Genomic DNA, 6,618 nt, shown 5'->3' with positions numbered 1-6,618 from the left:
CCTACGTGCCCCTCTCCACTTCCCACTGGTAACCACTAATTTGTTCTCCATGTCTGTGAGTCTTCTGTTTTTTTGTTATGTTCACTAGTATATTCGTCTTTTACACTCCACGTACAGGTAATATTATACAGTGTTTGTCTTTCTGACTTATTTCTCTTGGCATAATGCCCTCCAAGTCCATCCATGTTGTGGCAAATGATACAATTTTCCTTCTTTTTTTATGGCTGAGCAGTATTCCATTGTATTCTTCTTGACTTAAGTGTTTTCTCCTTGTCTCTACTCCTTCCCTTCTGCTCCCTGATCACCTCCCTAAAAGGCTGTTTGCTCCTCAGTCCTTGCTTTTTAAGGAAACCCAAACTAAGGCAGGTGACATAAAAGGGACAAAGAGTTCTTAAGATACTACTAGATCATCATTTCAAAGAAATGATGAATATTGTGCAGAAAGTACAATTGATATATACTTGGAAGGGCAGCCATGATTAAAGACTCATGAGACACTGATAACTGGGAGTGAGCTGGTGATAGCTTCCCTTTCTTTTTTTCATGCAAAACATTATCCCAGAGGATCGATCAGGGCAACTATCAAGAATCAGTTCAGTTCAGTTCAGTTCAGTTCAGTCGCTCAGTCGTGTCTGACTCTTTGTGACCCCATGAATTGCAGCACGCCAGGCCTCCCTGTCCATCACCAACTCCTGGAGCTCACTCACACTCACGTCCATCGAGTCAGTGATGCCATCCAGCCATCTCATCCTCTGTCATCCCCTTCTCCTCCTGCCCCCAATCCCTCCCAGCATCAGAGTCTTTTCCAGTGAGTCAACTCTTCGCATGAGGTGGCCAAAGTACTGGAGTTTCAGCTTTAGCATCAGTCCTTCCAAAGAAATCCCGGGGCTGATCTCCTTCAGAATGGACTAGTTGGATCTCCTTGTAGTCCAAGGGACTCTCAAGAGTCTTCTCCAACACCATAGTTCAAAAGCATCAATTCTTCAGCACTCAGCTTTCTTCACAGTCCAAAGCTCACATCCATACATGACCACTGGAAAAACCATAGCCTTGACTAGACGGACCTTTGTTGGCAAAGTAATGTCTCTGCTTTTCAATAGGCACTATCAAGAATAATCCTCCACAAATTATAAAGTCCATCCCTGCTCAGCTCTATCCTTCCCCCATCCTGCTTCCAGCCCCTGGAAGTGCACCCTGTGGATACTCCCCTCAGTAAACCCTTGGAGTAGAATCTCTGTGTCAGGCTCTGCTACCAGGGAACCTGACCTGAGAGAGAAGTACAGGATGATGAGGGCTCTAAAAAACCTATCACATGAGAAGATGATGAAGGAGCTGAAATAGTCTCGGGGGAAATGTGTGGAAATAAGAATAGCAGATTACCTTCAAATATTTAAAAATTAAATAGTAGAACAATGACACGTTGGATAGAAATTGGGCCAAGGCAGAATTTGGATGAGCATTAGAAAGAACTTTCTCATACTCAAAGGTTCCCAACATAGGTGCAGTTTGGCATCCTGCATGGAAAGTATTCACCCAGAATCCAGGGGACCACTGAGTGGGACAAAGAAGGAGGAACCTTGAACCTGGGTGGGTGAGTCACTGGACCAAAGGCAAGGCTCTAGATGTTATTATTCTAAGGGCCACAAGATGGCAGCAGATAACTCACTCCAAAGGTGACAGAATAGAAAATTCCGGTGTTTTCACAGATTTGATTCGGATCTTCAGATATTCTAGGAGGCATTGTGTACACCATTATAAGCCCTTGTAGACTCATGACACACAAACTTGCAAAGTCAAAGCACTTCTCCTAAATCATACATTTTACTACTGGAAAAAATGGTAGAAACGGGTAAACCCAATCATGAAAATTACACTGCATCAGGGTAAACACATTTTGTAGAACCTGATACTGATGATCTTGACCTGCAGATTTCTACTTCCAGCCATTGTGTTCCTCCCAAAAGGGGACTCTGTGTTTGAAATAGACTTAACCAAGGGCCTATACGTTGGGCTTCAGTCTATGCTTGCTTGTGGTGTTCACAGAAAACATTCTCCACATTGCTAAGGGACCAACCTTAAGTCTACATATTCTCAAAAACTACAGGCAAGTGTCAGTCTTTTCACTTATTTTGCCAATTAATTTTAGCTACTCTAATAGCTGTGTACTATTTCATCGTGGGTTTGATTTACACTTCCCTAGTGACTTAATGGACTGGGAAACAGACTGTTGGAGGGCACAAACAGAACCTTGTGCGCTCCAGGACCCAGGAGAAAGGAGCAGTGACCCCACAAGAGACTGACCCAGACTTGCCCGTGAGTGTCCAGGAGTCTCAGGTGGAGGCGTGGGTCGGCAGTGGCCTGATGCAGGGTTGGGGGCACAGAGTATAGCAGTGCATGCATGGGACCTTTGAATGAGGTTGCCATTATCCTCACTACCTCCACCATAGTTTGAAAAGTGAAAGTGAAGTCGCTCAGTCGCGTCCGACTCTTTGCGATCCCATGGACTGTAGTCTACCAGGCTTCTCTGTCCATGGGATTTTCCAGGCAAGAGTACTGGAGTGGGTTGCCATTTCCTTCTCCAGGGGATCTTCCTGACCCAGGGATCAAACCCAGGTCTCCTGCATTGCTGCTGCTGCTGCTGCTGCTGCTGCTGCTGCTGCTGCTGCTGCTAAGTCACTTCAGTCGTGTCCAACTCTGTGCGACCCAATAGACGGCAGCCCACCAGGCTCCCCCGTCCCTGGGATTCTCCAGGCAAGAACACTGGAGTAGGTTGCCATTTCCTTCTCCAATGCATGAAAGTGAAAACTGAAAGTGAAGTCACTCAGTCGTGTCTGACTCCTAGCGACCCCATGGACTGCAGCCCACCAGGCTCCTCCGTCCATGGGAATTTCCAGGCAAGACTACTGGAGTGGGGTGCCATTGCCCTCTCCAGCTCCTGCATTCCAGGCACATGCTTTACCTCATAGTATGGCCCCAGGTAAATAACACGGAAGGAACACAGCCCCACCATCAACAGAAAATGGGATTAAAGATTTACTGAGCATGGCCTTGCCCATCAGAACAAGACCCAGTTTCCCCCTCAGTCTCTCCCATCAGGAAACTTCCATAAGCCTCTTATCCTTCTCCACCAGAGGGCAGATAGAGTGAAAACCACAATCACAGAAAACCAACCAAACTGATCACATGAACCACAGCCTTGTCTAATTCAATGAAACTATGAGCCATACTGTGTGGGGCCACCCAAGACAGAGTTCTGACAAAATGTGGTCTACTAGAGAAGGGAATGGCAAACCACTTCAGCATCCTTGCCTTGAGAACCCCATGAACAATATGAAAAGGCAAAAAGATAGGACACTGAAAGATGAACTCCCCAGATCGGTAGGTGCCCAATATGCTACTGTGGAGAAATAACTCCAGAAACAATGAAGAGACAGAGCCAAAGCAAAAACAACACCCAGTTGTGGATGTGACTGTGATGGAAGTTGAGTCCAATGCTGTAAAGAGCAATATTGTGTAGGAACCTAGAATGTTACATCCATAAATCAAGGTAAATTGGAAGTGGTCAGATAGGAGATGGCAAGAGTGAACATCAACATTTTAGGAATCAGTGAACTAAAATGGACTGGAATGGGTGAATTTAACTCAGATGACCATTATATCTACTACTGTGGGCAAGAATCCCTTAGAAGAAATGGAGTAGCCATCATAATCAACAAAAGAGTCCAAAATATAGTACTTGGATGCAATCTCAAAAACGACAGAATGATCTCTGTTCATTTCCAAGGCAAACCATTCAGTATCAGAGTAATCCAAGTCTATGCCCTGAGCAGTAATGCTGAAAAAGCTGAAGTTGAATGGTTCTATGAAGAACTACAAGTCCTTCTAGAACTAACACCCAAAAAAGATGTCCTTTTCATTATAAGGGACTGGAATGCAAAAGTAGGAAGTCAAGAAATACCTGGAATAACAGGCAAATTTGGCCTTGAAGTACAAAATGAAGCAGGGCAAAGGCTAATAGAGTTTTGCCAAGAGAACGCACTGGTCATAGCAAACACCCTCTTCCAACAACACAAGAGAAGACTCTACTACACATGGACATCACCAGATGGTCAACACTGAAATCAGATTGATTATATTCTTTGCAGCCAAAGATGGAGAAACTCTATACAGACAGCAAAAACAAGACCAGGAGCTGACTGTGGCTCAGATCATGAACTCCTTATTGCCAAATTCAGACTTAAATGGAAGAAAGTAGGGGAAACCACTAGACCATTCAAGTGTGATCTAAATCAAATCCCTTATGATTATACAGTGGAAGTGACAAATAGATTCAAGGGATTAGATCTCATAGACAGAGTGCCTGAAGAACTTTGGACAGAGGTTTGTGACATTGTACAGCAGGCAGAGATCAAGACCATCCCCAAGAAAAAGCAATGCAAAGGGGCAAAATGGTTGTCTGAAGAGGCCTTAGAAATAGCTGAGAAAAGAAGAGAAGTGAAAGGCAAAGGAGAAAAGGAAAGATATACACATTTTAATGCAGAGTTCCAAAGAATAGCAAGGAGAGATAAGAAAGCCTTCCTCAGTGATCAATGCAAAGAAATAGAGGAAAACAACAGAATGGGAAAGACTAGAGATCTCTTCAAGAAAATTAGAGACACTAAGGGAACATTTCATGCAAAAATGGGCTCAATAAAGGAGAGAAATGGAATGAACCTAACAGAAGCAGAAGATATTAAGAAGAGATGGCAAGAATATACAGAAGAACTATATGAAAAATATCTTCGTGACCCAGATAATCATGATGGTGTGATCACTCACCTAGAGCCAGACATCCTGGATTGCGAAGTCAAGTGGGCCTTATGAAGCATCACTAGAAACAAAGCTAGTGGAGGTGATGGAATTCCAGTTGAGCTATTTCAAATCATAAAAGATGATGCTATGAAAGTGCTGCACTCAATATGCCAGCAAATTTGGAAAACTTAGCAGTGGCCACAAGACTGGAAAAGGTCAGTTTTCATTCCAATTCCAAAGAAAGGCAATGCCAAAGAATGCTCAAACTACCACACAATTGCACTCATTTCACACGCTAGCAAAGTCATGCTCAAAATTCTCCAAACCAGGCTTCAGTAGTATGTGAACCATGAACTTCCAGCTGTTCAAGCTGGTTTTAGAAAAGCCAGAGGAACCAGAAATCAAATTGCCAACATCCATTGGATCATTGAAAAAGCAAAAGAGTTCCAGAAAAACATCTATTTCTGCTTTATTGACTATGCCAAAGCTTTTGACTGTGTGGATCACAACAGACTGTAGAAAATTCTTAAAGTAATGGGAATACCAGACCACCTGACCTACCTCTTGAGAAATCTGTATGCAGGTCAAGAAGCAACAGTTAGAACTGGACATGGAACAACAGACTGGTTCCAAATCAGGGAAGGAATACGTCAAGGCTGTATATTGTCACCCTGCTTATTTAACTTACCTGCAGAGTACATCATGAGAAACGCTGGGCTGGATGAAGCACAAGATGGAATCAAGATTGCCAGGAGAAATATCAATAACCTCAAATATGCAGATGACACCACCCTTATGGCAGAAAGCAAAGAAGAACTAAAGAGCCTCTTGAGGAAAGTGAAAGAGGAGAGTGAAAAAGTTGGCTTAAACCTCAACATTCAGAACACTAAGATCATGACATCTGGTCCCATCACTTCAGGGCAAATAGATGGGGAAACAGTGGAAAAGACTTATTTTTTTAAGCTCCAAAATCACTATGGATGGTGAATGCAGCCATGAAATTAAAAGATGCTTGCTCCTTGGAAGAAAAGTTATGACCATATTAAAAAGCAGAGACATTACTGTGCCAACAAAGGTCCGTCTAGTCAAAGCTATGGTTTTCCAGTGGTCATGTATGGATGTGAGAGTTGGACTGTGAGGAAAGCTGAATGCTGAAGATTTGATGCTTTTGAACTGTGGTGTTGGAGAAGACTCTTGAGAGCCCCTTGGAATGCAAAGAGATCCAACCAGTCCATCCTAAAGGAAATCAGTCCTGAATATTCATTGGAAGCTGAAACTGAAGCTGAAGCTGAAACTCCAATACTTTGGCACCTGATGCAAAGAACTGACTCATTGGAAAAGACCCTGATGCTGGGAAAGAGTGAAGACAGGAGGAAAAGGGGACGACAGAGGATGAGATGGCTGGATGGCATCACCGACTCAATGGACATGAGTTTGAGTTAACTCTGGGGTTGGTGATGGACAGGGAGGCCTGGCGTGCTGCAGTCCATGGGGTCGCAAAGAGTTGTACACAACTGAGCAACTGAACTCACTGACTGAGTGACTTAATAATGGAGCTACTACTTATAGCACGTAGAAGACTAAACCTGCTCAGGAGACTCAAAGGAGTAAATAGAGATATAGAAAGAAAACCAGGAAAACGCATCACTTATGGAAGCCAAGTGGAAAAATGACTCAAACAGAGAGTGGTCAATAGGATCAAATGATGCCGTATGAGGTCTGAATATTCTCCTCTGGATTTAGTGCCTCTGGGTGACTTTACCAAAAGATCTTCCAGTGGAAATTGGTTCCAGCTTCCAGTCTCTTTCCACATTTCTAGAGTGAGTC

Source organism: Ovis aries, chromosome 19 (assembly GCF_016772045.2).
Source record: "Ovis aries strain OAR_USU_Benz2616 breed Rambouillet chromosome 19, ARS-UI_Ramb_v3.0, whole genome shotgun sequence".
NCBI classification, from domain to species: Eukaryota; Metazoa; Chordata; class Mammalia; order Artiodactyla; family Bovidae; genus Ovis; species Ovis aries.
This window is presented reverse-complemented; position numbering follows the sequence as displayed.